General features: G+C 33.0%; 1 pseudogene; it reads right to left on the bottom strand.

The window, feature by feature from the left end:
* Positions 1 to 14,613: 14,613 nt before the first annotated feature.
* Positions 14,614 to 14,713, bottom strand: LOC138828863 (U6 spliceosomal RNA; annotated as a pseudogene).
* Between the last annotated feature and the right edge of the window lie 9,505 nt (positions 14,714 to 24,218).

Below are 24,218 nucleotides of genomic sequence, written 5' to 3'. Positions count from 1 at the left end.
CTAAATAAATGAAGACATAAGAAAAGGTATGTGATTGCCATTATTTCAACCTGAACACTAACTGTGATGAGCCCTCTTTTTCTCACTTTGCACTTGGAAAATAGTACCTAAGTTGATGATGTTGTGGCTGATTAGAGGTAGACTAAGGAGCTTCTAATTGTACAATTATCCCAGAATAGTTTAAAGTAGTTTTTTTCTCCCAAGATATCCAACTACATTTTCTGAAGTTGTGCTTTGAACACACCCTCACACATGAGCAGATTATTTGAAATTATACTTCAGCATTTCCTTGGCACATTCTACTTTGTGCCTTTGTCTTTTTTTGCACATTCCTTTTGAGTTCATGGTTGCTCTATTTCCATTTCATCTGTAAAAACTGCTAAGAACATTGTTCAACTACCCCTTCTTGTTTGCACATGCCCAGTCTATGTATGAAGGTACTTTGTACATGCTAAGCAATAGGGTAGTACTCACTCTCTGAGGAGAATAGTTCCACATTATAACCTTATGCTCACATTAGAGGGCATAGAATTTAAAGCATTTTGAGACAAACAGTGATATTATAATTGAAAGGCTCCTTAGGGACATTTTCTTGGAGCTCATTAGTTTACCCAGGAGAAATATAAATATCCACAAAACCTGGAGCTTATTAGTAAGTATCCGAATTAACACAAGATCTTAGATGCTGTGTTAATACAAGTCACCATTGTATTATTGTTACATCAGAATCCTTCCCTATTGCAAATATGGATGAGAAAATGAAAGAAAGGCATTACAAAATGTCTTATCTTTTTAGGCATTTAATCCTAGTGGTGAGGGTAATGTCTGAACTCTCCCATTCAATAAACATTTAAAGTTTATAAGAGTACTTCCTACATAAAAGAAGTTGTGGTATGTTGATTGACAGGGTTATTTCAGCATGGAGATATCCCTAACAAGAACTACATTTAAATAGAATATATGTCAGTTATGATGTGTCAATCAGGCATTTTCTATTCTAAAGAAGAATCAATTCAAGGACTGTTCAGTAACATCAGTAACATCAGTATTACTTGTCCTACATTTATAATGAATAGGCTGATAAAATATCCAAACATATCTAAAGATATTTCAATAAAATCCCAAACTGAATGGATACATGGGTCACTCATTGAAACTGTAGACAAATTAGTCTTATCTGTGCTCTAGATCAATCTATAATCACCTGGCTAAACAAACTCTTCAAAAATATTCACAGAATTCCTCTAAGTAAAGATCATGACAGTTATATCTGTATAATTCTTCTAAGGTCAGGATAAAAGAATTTGTTCTCAATATTTTAAATCAACAGGATCTATTGAATTCATGGATCCAGAATTTTATGGTTTCACATTCATATCTCAAAATTTTATTAATATGACTTTCACCAAAACACTGTTCGTATTGAACTTGTCTATGTCCTTTTAGTTTTCAAATCCAAATAGCATATTTCCTTCAGTATCTTCCTGACAATTTGTTCCCTCGTTTACCTCTCTAAATCTGTTTTTGGTCGTGGATATTTTAATGATGTCTAAAAAGACTTATCTATGCATCTGTTTAACATAAATTTTAGAACTATCAGAGAGTTTTTTCCTCTAAATCCATCATTTCCACCTGTAATCCTTATCACCAATAATATTACTAACATGGTTGCCAGCCAGAGATGTGGGAGCACTTTAGATTTCTTCTTACCCTTCTTACTTCCGTCTGTTAGATAAGATGAATGATCAAGATTTTCTGTTTCTGTCACTAATATAATTTCTATGTACTCCTTTTTATGCAACTGAAACTGGCCTGTTTCAAATACTCATCATTGGTCACTTTGTCCTAAAACAACTGCTTACATAGTATGCTTTTTCCCAATAGACTTTTCATATTGTTCTTCTCCATCACCAAATTACTGCTCCATGTAAGCACACAGAGTGAATATCTCAGACACAAATTCTAGTATCATTAATTACTCACTACATTGACTGTTGGCATTACATTTCTCATCTGTAAATGGATATAGTCTACCAGAAATATTGAAGAATGAATTTGTTGAATTCTAGAGCAAGAAAAAAGAAAAGTGAAGAGTCCTTACCTTTTCCACCTTACCTTACAAATAAGAAAAGAGTCAAATTAAGTTTGTTGGTTTAAAATCGCAATTTTTTCATGCAGAAATAAAAATAAGTCATCATCAGGCTACACTGTGGTCATCATCCTCACCAAAATTATTATTAGCATCATAAGTGCTAATTATTGAAAGCCTGGTATGTGTCTATGACGTTGCTATTATTTGTCTTTTGATTAATAATTTTAATGTTACCACTGTGCATGCATCCATATTAAAATTTTGAACAAATAAAGAAACTAAAAAAAACTAAACTATATCAGGTAGCTTGACTATGTGCTTTTAACAAATTATGGAATAGATTTTTGAAGCATTACAAATTCCTAACCAGTATGAATTAACTTCCTCTCTCTCTGTCACAACACACAAATATTTAAGAGTTTGAACAGAACTTTTTTCAAGTGATATACTCTAAATGTTACTACAATATCATGTGTATATCTAAAATTTCCTTTAAAGTAATAAACTCTACTTTCAAATCAAGTATTAGTTATTTTATTCTCAGGAACTTTTAGATAAAGACTGTATATCTTTGAAATGCAAAAGGTCAAAATAGTAGCATAAAAATTTTAGAGGGAGTCTGTCTTCAGAAATACATATACATATATATCTCTATATACATTATGTGCAGAAAGATATAGATTTTTAGAGATTATTTGTCATCAGAAATATGTACATATATTTAAATTTCTGTGTAGAATGATGTACATTATAGTGAAAGATACATCTTAAAACATAATTAAAATTTAAAAAATACATCAAACCAAGTGCCAGTGACACGCTTATTATTCGAGCTATTCTGGGTGCTGAGATCGTAGAATTGTGTTCAAAACTAGCCCAGACAGAAAAGTACTTGTTAGAGTCTTATCCCCAATTAATCACTAAAAACAGGAATTAGCTCTGTGCTTCCAGTTGTGGAGTGCTGTCCTTGAGCATAAAAACATTGGGGACAATGCCAAAGTCTTGCAAACAACAACAACAACAAAATGTATCACATTAATTTCACAAAAGCAAATTTTAACTGCTGTGAACATTTCTTAGAAACATGAATACATGCCCCTGGAAAATGTTAAGTAAAAGTATAGAATATTTACGTCTATGTTAAAGACAAGACTATTTAGATTGTTTAAGATATTTAGGTGATGATTAGGAATTAAGAATAATGATAGTTAGGTAATAGATTGGGATTGGACTTTAATTCTAGTTTACAGTAGTAATAAAATGATATTTATAATGATTATATAAAATTATTCTTGCTTGGTATATGCATTATAATAAGTGATAAACATTTTAAAATTATTTCCAATGCAAAGGATTATCAATTCTTTTGTACTTTCAAAAAATTAAGAAATCTATTCCAAGGCTAGTTTGCTCTAAGACTATATTTTTTTTCTAAAATTAATTTAGGAATGAGTTAAGATTTAGATAACGATGCACAGCAGAAGAGAGTGAGAAGGGATAGAATGATGGACCACATAGGAGCTGTATGTCATTGGTACTGTGTTTCAAAAAACAGAAAGACTTCAGAGAAGAGAAACAGGAATATAAGGTGTCCTGAATCAAGTTTCGTTTTAATCCACCTAATAGTTTTGACTGAGAATCAGAGAACATGGGAAAAATAGAAAATAAAGCATTGTGTAAACCTGTTACAATGTAAAGAAATTGTAATAGGAAGATGATAATTTCCAAAGAAATAAAAGAAAGGATAGGTAAACTCTAAAGGGAAAAAGAATGAAGAGAGAAAAGAAGCAAAATAAACCTTTATCAATAACAAACACAGGAGTTTGGAAGTGGAAAGCCAGTAGAAATATTGTAAATAACAATAACATAACAATAAAAATTGCTAACGTGGATAGAAGATGGATCATATTTTATCATATATGATTTTGAAGTAATGGGAAATGAAAATTAAAAAGTCATAATTTATAACACTATAGCCCAATGGTAAAACATTGCCATAGCATGTGTGAAGCAATGGTGTGATCGCCCAAACATTACAAAGTACACCCAAAGCACACACAAACACAAACCCACATTAACACACACACACACACACACACACACACACACACAACATACACACATTTGGAATATTGATATTATCATATTAAACAGAGGTAATTATCACAAATAGTAAAATATGTTAATATGAAATCATATTATTGCTCATATTATTTAAAAGTTTACTAGAAATAAAATACAATATACTTAGATTCTTATAGATCAACTAAATTGAAAATTAAGAAATAGAAGACACGAGAACCTTTGCAAACAAGTTTTAAATAATAAACATTTTGAAACATGTATACTTTTATTTTGACAAAAGATTGATGTAACTGGTATTTTAACTCAAGATTTAGAATATGATAACCAGATGCTCTATATCTCGCTAGAGATGGCTATATTTCTAATCATTTCACTCTGGATACTTTTATAATAAAGGTCTCATCATTTCAAAGCCTCTCCCGAATCACAAACCCTGCTTATATTTCCCACCATAGCTAGAAAATGGAAGCCACAAATCACCATTCCCTGCTCAAACATTTTTTTTTAATTCAAGTACAAATATTTCCAAAAAGTGACCAGGTAATGAAGCCTTCTTAATAAAGTGTGTGCTTCTTGGAAACACAGTAAGGACAAATATGTTTAGAACTATAAGAAATTAAAATTATTTAAATTCACCAACCATATAAAAATTAAGAAAATAATTTTTAAATATTCATGTTAAATATTTTAAAAGCAAAATATATGTGTCTAAATAATTTACATTGTAAAACTCATGCAAAATTAAATTAATCCTTCGACTCTGAAAAAAGAATTACTCTAAAGAAACAAAAGAAAATAATTAAGTTCAAAATTTGAAATTTAGAAAATGAAATGAATTGCATTTTTTAGTTGACTGAAGAAACTGTAAACCCTCTGTATATCAATTTTATAATAAAAAATGCATGAACAAAGAAAGCAAAAGTACCCATTGATCAATAGCACCAGCTAAAGTATCAGTATTTCTTTTTTTGAGTGTACAAGAAAATCGTTGGAGGGGATAACAATGTTACTTCCATTAAAAAATGTACTCATTACCTTACTTATGTTACTGTAACCACTTTGTACATTACCTTTACAATAAAATTAAATTGAAATTAAAAATAAACTAAATAATATACCAATTAAGAATTCTTAGAAGCCATTGGTTAAAAACTTTGTAAAAAACTGTCTTAGGAACCCAAGGAATATACTTTGATGATACTATTTAAATACTTAAACTTCAGCAGAGAAGCAAAAAGTTTATAAATGTTACAAGTAAAGTAATAAATCAGAATATATTACTATTAATAAAAATCATAAGATGAATTTATAGTGGTAGTCAACTATGTAACAAATGAGACGAATTGCCATTCGTTTGCACTTAATAAGTGAGAAAGAACTTTCTAGGTCTTTTAAAATATATATTAAGATAATGAAGAAACTATTCTGTCACATCATATGATAATCAGATAAAGATGATATTAAAACAAAGAACAGATTGTACTAAGTTGTGGGATGTTAATGTATTTACCTATTTGGGTTGTGGGTAACTGGGGATTTCAACTTGGAGTATTGTTCTTGCTAGGCTGGCGTCATATCAGTGGTTAATTATAGGATAGGGGTTCCCTTTCCACAAGAACATGCACCTGATCTGTCCTTTTAGCCTTCCCATCATCAATAGCATCAGAGTTGCACACCAACTTGTCTAGCTGCCTACCTTGGCTGGCCTGGATTCTGCAGTCCTTCCAATCTTTGCCTCTAGATAGTGCAGGATCGTGGAAATGATCCAGTTCACCCAGCTATAGAATGAGAAGGAAGTCCACTAAACTTTTGGCTTGGGTTCTGTACTGAAGCCTCCTAAGTAGTTAAGAGTAAAGATGGGAGCCCCTGGTGCCAAGCAGTAGCAGTATTTTTAAAAAACTTGACATATATATGAGTTAGGCTTGTGACTACCTCAGGAAAAGAATAAAAGAGCAGTGAAGCATAAAGGATAGTCAGAACTTTAACTAGCTACTCAGAGGCTGAATCAGCTTAGCTAGCTACTCAGGAGGCTGAGATCTGAAGACCACTGTTCAAAGCCAGTCCAATCATGAAAATACATGTGATTATTTCCCAAAAATCAGAAGTGCAGCAGTGGCTCGAGTGGTAGACCACTATCCTTGGGCACAGAAGCTTAGGGATAGTGCCCAGGCACTAACAAGCTTCAGGAATGATGAATACATGCATGAGCTCCTGCAAATGTGCATGTGCATACACACGTGTGCGTGAACACACAAACACACCAATGAGTATTTCAATACTACCTTCTTTAATTTTTTTTACCTTGTTGTACCCTATTGCCATGTATTGGTTCACAAATTAACAAAATCAGCTAAGCAGCTATTTACATACAACTGATCATGTTTCTCTAAAGTCTATTCTCTTTTTGCAAGCCTGCTTTTATATGACCCAAAAGTAAATTGTTCAGGAGGGCAATTCATCTCCCTCAACTCTGTAGTATTAGATGATTGTTTAGGTTCTTCCTAGCTATATGATTTTGTGAAATTCTGCATCATACAGTGTATTTCTTTCACGAGAAGGGAAGTCTTTGTCAAACAATTAATAATAGGATTTTCTCCTCCTGGCAAGCATGTATAGTTTTATTATCTTCATATATTTCATGATATATTACTGAAATTGCTTTGGAATAAATAATGTTCACCTTGACTATTTTGAGAAAGAAGAATTGGTTTCTCAGCACTTAGGTAAGAACGTGAGTGAAAGAAACAAAAGGAAAGTTTGGAACAACTCAACACATACATTCAAATGAAACAAAACAACCCAAGAAAACACAAATTAATTCAGTACTTAAAAACCTGCAGGAAATCCTCCTGAGTAACCATGATTCCAGGCATAAGCTGTCTATTTTTTAAATAGTTTAGTAAATCATGTAGTTACAGAAGTTATAAATTATCATTACAACCTGTGTAATAGATGTGTGTATGTATATATCAATGCATACAGACAGAAATATTTTATCGTATCTTTGTATCTACAGTAGATTTATGAAATATCAACCTTCGTTGTAAAATAAAATGGAAACAAAAGTTATTAAGGAGCAAAACAAAGGGAATTGTCACAAGTTTCTTGTTGAATGGAATATGAATTTCGAGAATCAGTTTGGGAAAACCATCTTAATTTAACATAATGGATAATGGGTATTAATTCCAATCTATCTATTTGCCCATATTGTGCATCCTCACACATGAGTGTCAAAATCAAACCACAATTTTTGCTTTTGTATTTAACGCACCTGTTATAATTTAGGGGATTGATGAAGTACTCAAATAAAGATTAAAACAATAGTAAGTGAGGCTATGAGTTAGAGCTGAAAATGTTTTTAAATATTATAATAGCTAATTAAATTGAAATTTTCTTACTTTTACTCTATTGTCATGTCTCTCATTCCCACATTAGAAAAGTACATAGAAGGTTCTCAGTAAATTATGTGTATAATCATGAAAAAAAAGTATTGAAAGAATATGGGCCCAGTGTGGTTTTAGCTTATTGAGACCTGTAGGGGGTAGTGTGTTTTTGAGGCCTTGCAAAAAGTTATGATGGAGATGAAAGGAGGGATGTGCTTATTCTTGAAAAATTGTCTAGAGGATTGCTCCCAGAAAGATAGTGACGAATTCTTCCAAAAGATATAGCAAAATCACTTCCACAACCATGTTCACTGCTGCACTATTTACCGTAACCATGTTATGAAAACAGCCCAGATGTCTTATGGTAGAAGGATGGTTGGAGAAAATGGGGCACATATACACAGTTGGATTGCACCCATCCATTATGAAGACTGTTACATAATTTGCAAAGAAATAGATAGATCTAAAAATATGTTAAGTAAACTAAGTCAGAGCCAGACACACAGAGGACCCATGTTCTGTCGTGTATTTGGAACATAGGACTTTATGCAAGTTTACACAACAGTATTAACCAAAGCATGCTCTTTGCAGACGAGTATTTAAAAGGTGTAATTTCTTATAAAATTGAACTTTTATTCCAACAAAATGAATACCAAGAAACTATCATTTGGAAGATATGAGCGGAAGTCAAAGGGAAGGAATAAAGAGAGTTATGGATGAAGAGAGGGAATGTATAATATTCAATGCAGAAACTAGAAGAAATGAAAGTGGGGTGAGGTTTGGAAGGGTATTGGAAAGTTACGTAAAGATCCATTGTACTTATAAACTGATTTGTTGAATGGAAATTCCTTCATACAACTATTTAATAAAAATATAATTAAAAACAATGGAGACGGGGCTGGGAAGGTGGCTCAGTGGTAGAGAACTTGCCTTGCAGGCCTGAGGCCCTGGGTTCGATTCCTCAGCACCACATAAGCAAAAATAAAAAGCTGGAAGTGGCGCTGTGTTTCAAGTGGTAGAGAGCTAGCCTTGAGCTGAACAGCTGAGGGACATCACCCAGGCCCAGTGTTCAGGCCCCACGACCGGACCCCCCCCCAAAAAAAACAATGGAGACATCTGAACCTTAAACTGTGTTCTCTTAAATCATGAGTCAAAATAGTAGTTTCCTTCTCAGAAATTTTCTTTGCAGTTATTTTCCTCAAAATGACAGAAAAGTGACCAACAAAATGAATGTCAATACATCACATTGCATATCCTAAAGAGAAACAATATAAAAATCACAGTAAAAATGTTAGAATTCATCACATGATAAAATAACAGGTAGAAAGGATCAAATGCTGATTGTTTTTCCAAGTACGTTACCTATGGTATCTAATTTAATCCTCACAATAATCCCATAAAGTAGAACTACTTCTATTTCTAAATCTCAGATGATGATATTTATTGAAGTCTTCATAGTTGGAATTACTAGTACAACATTTCACAAATGGTAAATCTTAGCCTGCGGCCCATTCCCACCGTATCAAAGAACTTCATTCTATTTTGTGACTAAAATACCAGCACTTAGTTCACTAATTCTAGGAAAATTTCCCAGAATTATTGTTCACACTCTAATAATATTTCACTTTATCTTTGTTAGAAAATAGGAAACTAAGCGGGATGTCGGTGGCTATACCTGTAATTGTAGCTACTCAGGAGGCTGAGATCTGAGGAACGCGGTTCAAAGCCAGCGCAGTCAGGAAAGTCCGAGAGATTCTTATCTATAATAAACCGCTAATAAACCAGAAGTGGCACTGTAGCTCAAGCGGTACAGTGCTTGACTTGAGCGGAAGAGTGAAGGGACAGTACCCAAGCCCAGAGTTCAAGTGCCAAGACCAACTAAAAAAAAAAAAAAAAGGAAATAGGTAACTGCAATATGAAAACTCCAAGTTCATAATCAATTTATACCTCCCTGGTGAAAGGAACTGCTAAACTATAACATTTTTGATTTCTAGCTCAAAATTGTAGAAATTATATTCTATCCCATGACAACACTGCATCGCAGTCATACTGAAAGAATAATCTCCCCAATTCCTGAAGGAAACAGATTGCAGGTCTTATAGACCAATCATTTCCACATTGTAGCTCACATAAGTTGTTTACCATTAGATGTATCTTGATTGCTTTTTATACCCAACATTTTGAGAGAAATGTATTGCTTTAAAATGTTATTAAAGCAAGACTGATATAAAAATCACCTTTGACCCCAGATAACTATTTACCTTTCATATACCCAAAAATGCAGTCTTACCTATCATTAATGTTAGGAACGAGAGGTTAAAAATCATGGAAACCAAGACCTAAGCATGAATTAAAGACTCTCCAACTTGTGAATACAATTGGTTTAAAAAGACATCAATACTACTGCATGTTTTTCAAAATTTCTTGTAATATTGAAGATTCAATGATAAAATATTAACACTTGAAAATAACTCAGTTTCTTGGGAGTACAGAAAACACAAGATTAATACATCATTTTCAAATACCTTTATTTTTCTACAAATTCACTCTTATAATTATCAAGATTATAAAACTAACTGAAGTACAGAGCCACAAAGGAAATAATTTAACTGCATCATCTACATTCAAAAAACTGTTACTGGGGCTGGGAAGGTGGCTCAGTGGTAGAGTGCTTGCCTTGCATGCATGAGGCCCTGGGTTCGATTCCTCAGCACCACATAAGCAAAAAGGAAAAAGCCGGAAGTGGCTCTGTGGCTCAAGCGGTAGAGCACTAGCCTTGAGCTGAAGAGCTGAGGGACAGTGCCCAGGCCCAGAGTTCAAGGCCCCACGACCGGACCCCAAAAAAAGAAAAAAAAAACTGTTACTAGAAAACAAAGTTATTCTAATAATTAGCTTACCAAATTCACTTATATCCTTTTATTCTATTTCATAATATTTCATAATATTCTATTGCATAAAAAGCCTATATACCCACTTACATCTTCAGATCTTAACATTTATTTCAGAAATGTCTATAGCTCTATAGTCAATGAACTGAAATAATACTAAAAATATTCAAAGGCTTTTCAGAAATTGCAAGATGCTCTCGGGGTTGTTATTTATATTGGAAAAGATATTCGAAAAGCCTTATTTGTTAAAGTTGTGATAGTTACTTTCACAAAAGAGCCATTAGTGAGGATCCCATTGCATGTACAAAAGAACTTCAAATGCATCCACAATCTGGATGGAGGTGACACATGCTTTTTGTTTGTTTGTTTTGAAAGGTATATCTAGCAAGCATATCCACAATACTGGTTTTCAGTCAATATGATGAGATATTCAAACCAAATAAATACAGAGTTGATTATCTTAGTGAGAATAGATATAATGTTACAAAGAAAGTTATTTTCAACAGAAATCCAGAAAGAGTTTATTCACCTTGTGTTTCACAGGAATAACCAGAGAGTAATACCTGTTTGGTCAAGTCAGTCAAACTCACTCCATGAGTATATCTTAAAAGTATAACCAATTTAAGAGGTCAAATACATATTTTGTACTGACAGTCATCTTACAGCAATAACTTACTACCTAATTATATCTGTATCTTCTTACCTAACATATAATAAGAGCTGAAAGTGGTCTCTTTTATCTAACTTAATGTTGTATATGCTTTGATTATGATGATGATATTATTTGACAAATAAAATGTACAGAAGGGTGGCTCCACAGAAATGACATGACAGAACACTGATAAATAAAAACATTGCAACACAGTTAGCTCTTTTGAGCCTCACCTTGTCCACATTGGCAAGCAACATTGCAACAGCACACGCACACATATACACATACACACATGTGTGCACATGTACACACATATACTTGCATGCTAAATTCAGGGTTTAGTACAAAAAAGTACAAATAAAATTTTAGTGATTAGGACAAATGTTAATTTGCCTTATTACAAAATAATACACAATCCAGTCACCATGGGTGTCACATTTTAGTTGCCTCGCCACATGTGACCACTTAATTTATTTTAATTAATTAATTCATTCATTTGTTTGGTGCTAATACTAGGCTTGAACTCATGGCCTGGCTCTGTCCCAGAATTTGTTGTTTTTTTGTTGTAGTTTTCTCAAGCCTAGAATTTTACTGCTTGTCCCACAGCTCCATTTCTAGCTTTTGCTGGTTACTTTCAAATCAGAATTTAATGGACATTTTTTTGCTTGGTTTGGTTTCAAACCACAATCCTCAGATTTCATCTTTCTGATTAGCTAGGATAAACACATGAGCCACAAGTGTGGCTTCTAGTTTTTCCTCTATAGCTATCTAATACACATATTAGATAGTAATTTAAAACTTAGAGTATAGAAGCAAGTTGTACAGTGATGATATTGTCTTGTCAGAAATTTAAGCTAGTAAAATTCTTCTTAAAACCATAAACAAAAATACCATGGTATAATATAAGAGAACTCACTATTGAACATATGAGCTTTAAGAGCTTTCTAATAGATCCATTATTTGTTACCCAACATTAGAAAAAACTATATAATGCAGTAGTAAAATAGAAGTCCTTTGTAGGAATACTTAATTACCTTGTTTTTAAAGATACTTGTTTTCATCCAAAAAAGTAGGCCTGTCTAATGTCTTCATGTGATTTTGATGATTGAAGGTGCTTAATGAGAAGTCAAAGTGTATTACTAATCCTTTGCTATCAATTAAATCTCACCTTTTCTTCTTGGAACTTATAATTATTAAAGAAATAGTTCAGAATCAGCAAGCAATAGTTCAGATTCACACTTCCAGTGCAAGTGGATCACCAGTACTTAATCCTTGATACCATTTTCCACATAGTTTTGTCACAGATACAATCGGTCTGCCTTCTCTAGCTGCTTTCCTAGCCTGGACCTATTCCTTCACTCTACAGGAAAAGTGTGATTCAACTGATTTCAGTCAGATCTGTTACTAGAATTATCAAGGATTTAGATTTTTGTCTGTAATTTGGTCAAAGCTATGTCTCTTTATGTAGGCTAATAAAAATGTATTTACTAATTTCAAGTAAATTCATAAATTCCATTTCCACCTCTTTTAAAAAATAAAATTGTTTGCTCTATAAATTGATCAGAGGCATGGGTTTTGTGGCTAGCTAGGTCATTGTACATCTGTCTCTCTCTTCCTCTCTCCCTTTCATGGTTCTCATAGATAATGTGACTGCTCCATAATTATCCTAATTTATTTTGTTTTTATATTTTTGGTTGCATCATTTCACTTTCTGCTCTGCCATTTCCCAAATAATTTACATAGAAGGCATTATTTCATATTTTCTCATTCCTATAATAAGCTGCACATGAAGACACCACTGGTCCCATTTTCAGTCTGTACCTTTGAATATGGAGGAAAACCTTTCCTTTGCTCTCTATGAATTCCCTACTCTCCAGTTAGAATAATTTCCAATAGTAAAATTGGAAAAAGAGAAAGAAAATCATGGTGAAATAACAGATGTAGAAAATTCACTGGATTTTTCTGACCAGTTCAACCAACGTGAACTATTCTGGAATACATGTGCACCCCATTCCCACTGGTACTCACTGTCTCTGGTTAGGCAATTCTGATGAAGACAAGGAACAAGATGAAAAAGTGAGGAATGATATCATTTGCAAAAAAATGGAGAAGTATTAAAACAAATTTTTGTTTGGGCTGCTGAAAATAATTGGCTTACTACAGTGCAGACACTGCTTTCCTAAAAGGCCACTCATGTGAATACTAGGGATGATGATGAGTATACCTCTCTTCATCGGGAAGCCTCCAGTGGGCACTTAGACATGGTCCATGAGTTGGTGGCTCAAGGCAGATATTCATGCAATTACTGTGAATGGCTAGACACCCCTGCACAGTGCTTATATGTTGAATAATACCAGAGTGGCTGCTTCCTTAGTTCACATTGAGGCAGATACCAATGCCCAAACTAAAGTCCTCTTAACTCCCTTGCATCTTGCTGTTTGGAATAGAAATATCAAAGATATGCTGGATTGCCTTCTATTGAAGCATTATATCAAACCAGGTCTGAAGAACAACTTGGAAGAAACTGCATTTAATATTGCCAAAAGGATAAATATGTATCACTACCTCTTTTAAATTGTGGAAGGCTGTAAAAATTGTTCTAACTCATAATGGTTTGGTTAAGATTCTTAAATTTCAAAAATGCCAATCCATCTTTGTGTCTGTACAAAATATTTTCACAATACAAAGCAACAGCAATATCTTACTTTAAAAATTCATGGATTCCATAGTATTCTTCAAGTGAATTGCCTGACTTTGATGTCAAAATGTATTCAAGAGTTGTTTGTATACATCTATAATGATTTCTGCAGGGTTTGTGATTTTTAAATCAGAAATCACTTTAACTTATCTGTTGAAATGAGTAGTACAGAAACTAAAAATATTTCTGGTGCTTGTATGGAAAAAGTATATTTTAAAATACTCTGTATTTTGTTTGTATAATGTCCATAATCTATTTAATTCTCTCCTAGATATAATACTTTGAATTATACATTGTTTTATAATATATAGGTTCGTTAATAAATGTCTTATTTCAGATAGCATTCCATATAGAAAAAGTTTAAGATTCCTTTTTTTTCCTAGGTCCTTATAGTATTTTATTTCTTTGGGATAAAATGACAATGTTATCCAATTTCAAATGTTTTGTAAAGATTATGCTATGTAAAGGCCATTCTAAGGTGAGGATTTAACACACTGATGTCAAACTAACTTTCAGTTCAATGAATTACATATATTGTTACATTTGCCTTTTTAAATTTTTTATTGTGAAAATACTGTACAGAGGGGTTACAATTACATGGGCAAGATAATGAGTACATTTTTTATCAAGCATTGTAGCCTCCTCCTGTATTTACCCTTCCCATCCATTCCCATCCTTCCCCTGCTTCCCCACTCAATCCTCCCTGCTACCCCTCCACCAGCACAAAGTTGTAAAGTTCATTTTTCGACATAACGACTTGTATTTTTGTAATAAATTTTTAATGACTGTTTTTCATTTCTTGCATCTCAAGAATGAAAAATATGGAATATTTCACAAATTTTCATATCATCCTTGTGCAAGTGCCATGATAATCTCTATATTGTAGTAATTTGGGTAAACGTCCTGCTGAAGCATGTAGTATCCTGTAAATTTAAGTAGTTATTGATGCAATCTTTATACAGGCATATATCCTTGGTTGACTGTTTGTAACTAGGAAACCTTATTGTTCCTAAAAATGTTATTGATCTTACTTCTCTAAAATTCTGTGTATATTGGGAAAAGCTAATATTGTTTGGTTGATTGCTCACATTTGCAATTTTTTTGTCAATGACTATTTTAAGTCTTTTTCATTTTAAATTTGATCATACTTTGAAGCCTTTATAGCTAGGTCCAAAGGTGATTGTTTTCCAAGTACTTATTTATAAACTGAGTTAGCTTTGTGGAGCTAATGGATTCAAAGTAAGCCTTGCTTAAGAGCTACTTCTAAATTTCTGCAGCTTAAAAATTCCTAAATGATGTCTTACTGGTAAAAATGTCTACCTGATCCTTTACTCTTCTTCCCTGTAGCAACAGACCAACCAGAATATCTTACCCTGACAGCATAGATTTTCTTATTGGAACAAAACTAATATTAGTTAAAAGGGATCATAGAGAGATAAACAGTTAAGACAGAATCATTTAGACTAGAAGGTATTTTATCAAAATATAATTGTTTTTTATACCTAACATTTCAATAGTAGCTAAAGCCAAGAAGGTGAAAAAAATTTTCACATGCATGATTACCAAATGTCCTGGTCAATCTACCATCCATCCAGGCAGGAATTTACACTACTGCCTTTCTTTCATCAAATATTTTCATAGTTACAAGAGAAGTCTATATGTTTCTCCTCGATATTAGGCCTTAAATTGGTAATGTTTTAATCACAGTGTTTCCTCTTGTCTCTAGGCTGTAAATCTCCAAATGGTAAAGTTTTAGGTCCAACTCTACCAAACACTGAGGTAGAAATAATGGAATAATATTTTAAAACACAGTTGCCTTTGATACCCTAACCACAACAGAACATTGCAAAACATGTGCCTTTTTTCTTATATTTTATAGTTATATATTTTATATTTATACGTGCTGATATTTTTTCACACAGTGAAACTTACTAGAATTAATTGATAATTTGACAAATAAATAGATATTTATTACAATAAATAGATTTGAATATAAATAATAAGGTTTAGAATGTACATTAGAATATAAAAAGTATCAATGCAATGTCTTTGGTATAAAGTTGTGATATGTTCTAAGTATTCTTGGTCTTTTGAATTCACATTGTAAAAAAAAAAAATGTTTTCCTCTAATCTATAAGGGATTTTACTCTGCTGCTCTGTTTATTGTTTTAACTCACTGGTTGCAAAATGTTTTTCTCTATATTTCTGAAGCATTTCTACTTATTGTACCCAAATTTTGCTGATATGATATCTAAAAGGTATTATTCTTCTGCAGGACTAATGGGTCCTAGGATCCCAGGTCTTAGTTATCCTCTTCATCTGATAACAAGGGGAAGATTTCTCACCGAGGCTCATGAAACATGCCAACAGAAATTAATTGAAAATCCATCTCAATTCCTTATGACACCGGAATTAGTGGTAAGCAATTGTGTAATGCAATGCAACTTAAAATGAAAGATGAGATCACAAAGTCTGAGAGAAAGTACAGTAATTCAAACTTTCAATTAACAAATGACCAGCCCATATGAGTGACCAAGATCACAAATGTCACAAAATTATTTTTAATACCCCTCTTCTAATGATTACTCCAAGATTTCAGTCCAGCATAAGTAGGCAAAAAAAAAAATAGTTCCTAGAACGATAGATCCATAATTGGTCTACCAAGGCTAGGAAAACTTGACTTACAGGTCAAATATAATTCACAAAAACATTAATTGAGAAGATCGTTAATGCTTCAAAATACTGGTACTTCAGTAAAACTTGTTTCTGTAGAATAAAAATGTTATCATTCTCAAACCAATGATAACCTACACTTAATCTCCTGAAAACATATTCCTTTTCAAATAATCTCTTAAAAATCACATTCACCAAAATAACATTTGACAAGTAGACAATATTGACATTACAAATTTTTCAAGTTTAGGGTGCAAGTTACAATAGAGTTGTTTTATTTACCCAGCACTAACGCCAAACAGGTTCAACCATTCATTAAAGTGTAGAAATAGTACCACCCACCATTTGTGTTGTTCAGTAGGTGCCTTACAGAAATGTGTCAAATAGAAAAACTTCCCATAATTCAAACCCAAACACTAGCTAATAAAGTAAGTTTAATCACTTACTAAGGTACATTTTAAAAAGTCACAAATAGTTGCTTTATCATATGTTGTTTTATGTTTTACCTATCAGTTTAACATAGGAAGAAATATGACTTAAAGTCATGAATATGGGTACTCATCAGAGATGTGACAAACATAAAATCTGTCTTCTATTTCTACCATATTCCTGTATAGTAGTAAATCGTAGTCTTCTTCTTTTTCCAAAACTTATAGGTAGTAGAAAATATTATCCCATGTAAAATAAAATAATCACAAACCTTTTTCAAAGCCATTTATAAAATTTGGTAGTTAGGAATATATTCTAAGCCATTTTTAAACTTTCTTGTTGACTAAAGATTAATCTTACAAATGGATGAGAATAAAATCATGTCTAGGTGCTTCACGTCTCCAGTCTTGCAAATTGTTATTGCAGATTAATGAATTATGGAAATATAAGCTGACATCAGTTCAAGTGTACGAAGGATTGAAACTCCATGGATAGTATATAAACTTTTCAAAATATTAACAGTTTAACAGAATGACTATCAGGAAGTTGAAACCAGAGAGGAATAATAGTAAAGAAAGAATGAATGAAAAATGGAACAAGGGGCAAGTACAGCTAGAATACTCAATGTACACATGTGATAAAGGAAGTGATAAATCTGAAATACATCTTGGAGAAGGGGTTGGTTGAGAATGAGAGAAGGAGTCACTCTGATCCAGGAGCATTGGACAATTAGATGGACATATTTATTGTAATACACTTGCACAACCTTTTGAAATTTAATTAAAAAACACAACAAAAAACAAAAACACACAAAAATCATAACCAAACAGCAATCTCTAGAGAGGATGTATATGACCTCTCAAAATTTTAAATAGTTCATGAAGGGTAATCTTGGGAATAGCAAACAAAGCTGTTCAAAGAGGGCAGTTTGGGGTAGCAGAGAATTTTGAATAGATTTAAGTAGATTATCTAAGGTTGTGAATCACCTACATCTGCTGCAAATATTTTCTTCTGTGAGTTCTCTTTGTCTGCAATGGATACTCCAGTCCTCAGCCACACTTGATAGCTTGTGAAGATAGAATGGAAGAAACAAGATCAAGAATCCATTACTCCACTGGAGACAGAAGAGTCCTCTATGTTTTCTCTCATCTCTCTTCACTACTCTTTCTTCATACTTTTAAGTCAAGTGATTTTGAATTATATCTTTCATTCTTTGCTCTGGCAAAGTAATTAGCCAAACTAATTTCCTAAATATTATTTGCCATTTTTTTCTACCATGCTGTTTACTTGTCCAAGGGAGTCCATTAAGCTTCACCCTTGCATTTGGTTGCCACGAAAATCCAACATCTATGTTAATGAGGACAAACTCTAATGTAAAACTTTGTCTCCAAAAAACCGATCCAAGAAGCTGTGATCACAAATATTTAGCTATACTTTTTCTTTTACCTTGAAAGTCTTCTTGTGTCTAAAGTTCCACAAAAATAAGTACTCCACTACTTTTTGGTTCAATCACTTCTAACCTCAAAGATATATTTTGCTAACAAGATGCTTAGAGGAAACTGAAGTATACTCCACTTTTATGTTCTCTCTTAAGACTCTCCTTAGATACCATATCAGGATCAGTGAAGTTATTCTTTGCAAAATTATTTCAATAGATTATTTTTTCTTAGTCTTGCATTTGCTCAGCAAGATGTATGGAATAGAATAGAGTTAAATCATCCATACCTTGGGTAACAGTGTCTATTACAAAGGACAATGCTTCTATGTCCTAATTCTATGTCCTCCTCTTAGCTCTTCCCTGATTTCCAATTAAGCACAGCTTCTTGACTTCAAGTCCAGTGAAGCTGAAAGACTATAAGATCTCCTCCCCACCCCACCCCGCTACATCTTCATGGTTTCTCTTTTAAAACTCTTTTAAGTTGCCTCATTTGGACGTAGAATTTATTTTCCTGTCCTCATTCAAACTGTTCTACATTGTAGTGAGCCAAATAGGCTCTGTAAAATCACTTTAGGTAGCAAAAATATTAAGACAATCTATATCAAAATTTTTGGCCTCCCTCCACTGCTGAAGTCAGTATGCTTAGATAGGGCTTCTAAGAACATTGTTTTCTTACCCTTTCAATTTTCTCAATTCTTTTCTGATCCCAAACTTTTTGGCTTATGTAATAAGAGAAGTCTTCACTACCTCATGTTAATAAGGATATTACTTTTTGTGAGCTACTTAGAAATGTGTAATCATTGGCGTAACCAATCAGATTTTTTTCTGTGTTTCAGTGCTTCACATGCAAAGACATTGTGGAAAGTGTTACAAACAGAAAAGTCTGAACCCAATACCTTCTTTCATTTTGAAGGGCCCTTTCTCCCTAAATATTTTGACCCAAATTATCTTTTTCAAAGAATAATTTGGGTAATTAAAGGTCAATTCACAAAAATTGATGTCTTAGTTTTCTTAAGAACTTTGAATTTCACACAGTGAGAGTATATTTCCTGGGTAAGGACAATTCTCAAGGGAACCTACAGGATTTACAGTAAGGTTTCTGAAGTTTGTTTAGTGTGAAAATGAGCTATCTTTACCCACATTGCTCCCTCTCAACTAGGTCTCCATAGCTTTCTTTGCATGAAAGCCTATTTTCCCAGGCAATTTTCTTAATAGGCTAATTTGTTAAAAATTTGAACAATTAAAATATACCTGTCATAATTTTTAAACTCTTTTGAAATTCCTTTATCAGAATCACGTTTTCCCCAATCCTAATTCAACCTTTTCCATCAAAAACAGTAACATGTTTTTTATATGATATAGTGTCCATGCAACTATTATTTTCCAGTGGCTTTATGTGTATATATGAACATAGAAGCTGATGCTGAGCAAAATGAACTCCAAGGTATGGAAACAGATTTTTTTGCAGTTGTTTTTAATGTACTATGTGATTTCTATTTTCTTTGGGTTTTCCACCTATGGTTTGGCATCGGCTGTATTTGATTTTGTGCCCTGTGTATTGTGTATACATTTACCTTAATTAGGGAAGGGAAGAGGAACAACAAAATGGCAAGACAAAGGACAAAGGGCAAGCCAATGCAATAACAATACTCAAAAGACAATATGTTGGAAATGTATATTAAAACTGGTAAGGAGTATTGAGGTGAAAGAAAACTGTAAGAAAAATGAAAGAGGGGGTAAAAAGTTTGAAAAGTTATGTTTTCACTACCTTACAATTACTGTAACCCATTGTTCACCAATTTGACAATAAAATTAAATTAAAAAATAAGCTACATAAAAAATAATTTCACTGTATTGTTATAGTAAATATTATTTTATGTAGTAACTTTTTAAAAATCAATATTATTTGGCATCTAATTGGAATTGATTACTCCTTTTTTTATCAGAGTCATCAACTTGAATGTTATACAACTAGACAATATTTTCACAATAAACTTGACAATATTTGGAAAAAAGGAAAAATTTAGTACTTTCTCATACTAAAACTGAATGTAGTTTAATTCTATGGAAACCCATAACTTTTAAAAGTAAATGAGTTGTTAAGAGGACAGAATATATGTGTTCCTCAAAATTCCTATGACTAATAACTACTCATTTTCAAATTCTGAACATTCCATACCTAAGCGATTCAAAACAGTACCTGTTTGCATGTTATGTAATTTTGCAATAGATGCAGTTTCCAATGGAGTGTTACAGATTGAGAAGTCAACAGAAAAATAGCCACATTCTGGTAGAGGATAAAATTATGAAGCATCTGTAATTAATTCTTCAAGAGTAAGCAAATTTTATCAGAGAATGCTATAATTTCTATGAACCATCAATCCAAATATTTATGCCATAAAGTCATCCTAGTCCAATAATTTCCAACTTGTAAAGTGCACCTTAATATTCCCTTAATTCACATCATGAATAGCTTATCTCTATTGTGAAAAAAATACTACACCTCTGATAATGTGATTCTCTCCTTCTTCTGGAAAGAATACTACAATTAACTGGGTTGCATCACTTTTCCCCCAGTAAGATTCTTGAGATCAGAACACTTGCAAATGTTATTTATATTTATACTTTTTTAAACTATCACAGATATTTAGGATGCTAAGGTCAGAAGATTATGGTTCAAATATCCAATAAACTCAGAAAAAGTCAGACACAAGTGGCACTGAGATTGAAGTGGTAGCACACGAGCCTTGAGCATAAACAGGCTCAGAGACAGTTCCCAGGCCCAGATTTCAAGCCCTAGGCAAACCAATAAAACAAAAACAAACCCCAAATGTAGCATTTTTCTCATTGTATACAGAGGCACATAATTAAGGAAATTGTTTCCTGTGTTACATATAGGTAGAAGAAAGAAGATGTCACACAATTATTCTCTTCATACAATGTTATACAAAACCCTCAAAAATTGCAATTTTTCTATATTTATAAATTAATATCAATTTGTTGGCAACTCTGTCTAGATTATTTACATTATCATTTTATACATGAATTGTTGGAATTTTCTATTAACTAAGATCTAATTATAACTCTCTTGAAAGCATATTCTAGGCAAATAGAATGCCAGAACCATTTGTGAATTTGTCAATTAAACCCTCTACTCAAAAAGAATTTTGTAGTATCCTATAAAATATGAAATTAGAAGCAAAACTAAAATATTTATGTTAACTCTAAATTCTAATTTAGCATGATCTACAAAGTCCTGCTTTAGATGAACTTTGAAATTTCTCTAGGCTTAAGATTTTGTAATCCTTCCTCATTTCTTTGGAATCCAACAAAATGATGCTTACTTACTTTTTCAAATTTTGGGTGGGAATCATGAGCCATTTTGAATCTAGGAATGTTCTGTAATGAAGAGAGCATTTAAAACAAAACTGAAGATTATATACGAGTTGCATTTCAATAGGAAACTTGACTTCTCAAAACATAATAACAAAATTAGCCCAAACTTCCAACTGTGTATTCCTTTCTTGTTGTTTGGTTTGTTTTATTAGACAAAATTATACTACCTGGTCCAGGAAATGTATCACTATTTATTTCCACTCTCTAATCTCCTGCCTTAGTCTGAGTGCTAGAATTCCAGGTTTGTATCACATTGCCCTGCCATGTTTGTTGGTTTATTTAATCTAGACATAGACTAGCAATTCTGAACTTCTCCAATGATATTATCCACTAGACAGACTGCTCAGAGTGTTTATGTACTATTTTAGAAGATCTTCTAACATTTGACACAGGATATGATCATTTTCAGATGCACCTGCTGGGATCTCAGATTCATTCGATCCCTTTAATAGTAATTACTTGACTCTCTTACTATCTCTCGTCCCTACCTATGTAATAGTCTCAAACTTTTTTGAAGAAAGTTCATGAGGACTTTCTAATATTAAAATTCATCTCTTAATTATTACTCAGGACATATTTTGTATTGCTATTTTTAAACTTTTCTACATATTCTAAGAGTTGTTTCATTTGTGTATTTGTGTGTACACATATAAGTGCCTCTGTGTGTATGTGTATGTTTGTATGTATGTATGCAAAAGCCTCAAGCTCTTATTCATCAATCTTGCTCATGCCTGGTATTCCATCACCTGAGACATTCTTCCAATTCAGGTTTTGGCTGGTAGTGTGGCAAAAACTGTTCTGCCCAGGCTGCATGCAAACTGAAATTCCCAGACTGCTTTACATTCTTAGGTTTTATATCTCCAGAAGTATCAACTTTTAAACTACGAACATTTTTGTGAGTGAAAAGTCTAAGCTGTAGCCCACATTTTTAACTCAAAAATTCATATAAAGATAGATGAACATACACATTGCATATGCTGAGTGTACACTGTTAGAAATGTGATCTTAAGCTGCATGGTGGAGAGATCTGGGGATTGGGGTTCAAAGCCAGCCCAGCTAGGAAAGTCCCAGAGACTTTTTTCTCCAATTAACTACAAGAAAACTGGAAGTGGCACTGTGGCTCAAGTGGTAGAGCAGTAGCCTTGAGCTGAATAGCAGAGGGACAGTGCCCAGTCCCAAAGATCAAGTGCCAAGACCAACAACAACAACAAAATGCAAGTAAAGGAAAGAAAAAGAAATGTGATCTTAGCCACTAGTTCATTGCCAGTATAATCCCTGCTCTCTCGAGATGGACTTGTTTTTCCAGTTAAGTCCATGCCCTTATATCTGACTTTCTTTGGAACCAGAATTATTCTTCCATTCTATTTTTAAAACTTTGTGCGATTAGCAAACGTGATTGAGAAAGGGAAAGGCCTCATACTTCATATTCCACTTAGGAACACTCCCATAAATCTACATATTGGACTTGGCTTTATTATTTCGATGTTGTCTTATTTGTAGTCTTCTATATTGTATTGAACCCTTATACTTAAACACAGAACTTCTCTTTCTCCTATTGTTGCAAATGTTTCTCTTACTGTTAATTCATGTGCACTAGGGAAATAACACACAGCAAATACACTCACAAAAAGAATGATCTGAGGACCTTCTTCCCATTTAAAATTTGGCTTAATTTGCAGAGCAATTATGAAGTTTGAACTAAATGTACTCATGGATAACATATTTATAAGCAATATAAATTTTATATTTTCTCTTTTACTAAGTTTTCTCTGAAACACCTATTACCTCATGTCCAAAAGTGTCCTTGTGTTATTTCAATGAAGACAGAAAACATTCATTAGACCTCAAGAAGCACCAATGATTGTTACTGGACTTTGTGGAAACTGATCCCAGGAGAGGAATTGAACACAGAGAAATGATAAAGTTCAAATTAACTTGTGCTTTCCTTTTTACTGTACAAGAAAAGAATCCCAAGGATTGAAGGAAACTCTGTCCCTTACTTTTTCCAGTGTGTTTTTTATTCATATAAACTTGTCTGTAAACTTCTAGTTGAGAGTATTACAAAAGATAATAATGTGCCATGTGAAGGCCAGCATAGAATAAAAGGAATTAACGTTGTTGTTTTTTTAGTTAGTTTGCATTTGTTTTTGCCAATTGTGGGGCCTAAAGTCTGGGCCTGGGCACTCTCCCTCAGATCTTCATCTCAAGGATAGTGCTCTACCACTTGAACCACAGCGCCATTTCTGACTTTTTCTGTTTATGTGGTACTGAGAAATCAGGGCCTCATGCATACAAGGCAAGCACTGTACCATTGAACCACATTCCCAGCCCCTAATAACATTGTTTTAAAGTTGTTCTACTGCAAAGAAACAAAGACATGGAGGTTTAAAAGTGTCTTATGTATGGATATTTCATCCCTGAGAAGATTCTCTTTTGGCAGGAGTCAGTTATCAATTCCTTTAGTCTGGTCCTGAGTTCTCCATA

This window comes from Dipodomys merriami, unplaced genomic scaffold, assembly GCF_024711535.1.
Source record: "Dipodomys merriami isolate MVZ:Mamm:240054 unplaced genomic scaffold, mDipMer1.0.p SCAF_166, whole genome shotgun sequence".
Classification (NCBI taxonomy): Eukaryota; Metazoa; Chordata; class Mammalia; order Rodentia; family Heteromyidae; genus Dipodomys; species Dipodomys merriami.
This window is presented reverse-complemented; position numbering and strand designations above follow the sequence as displayed.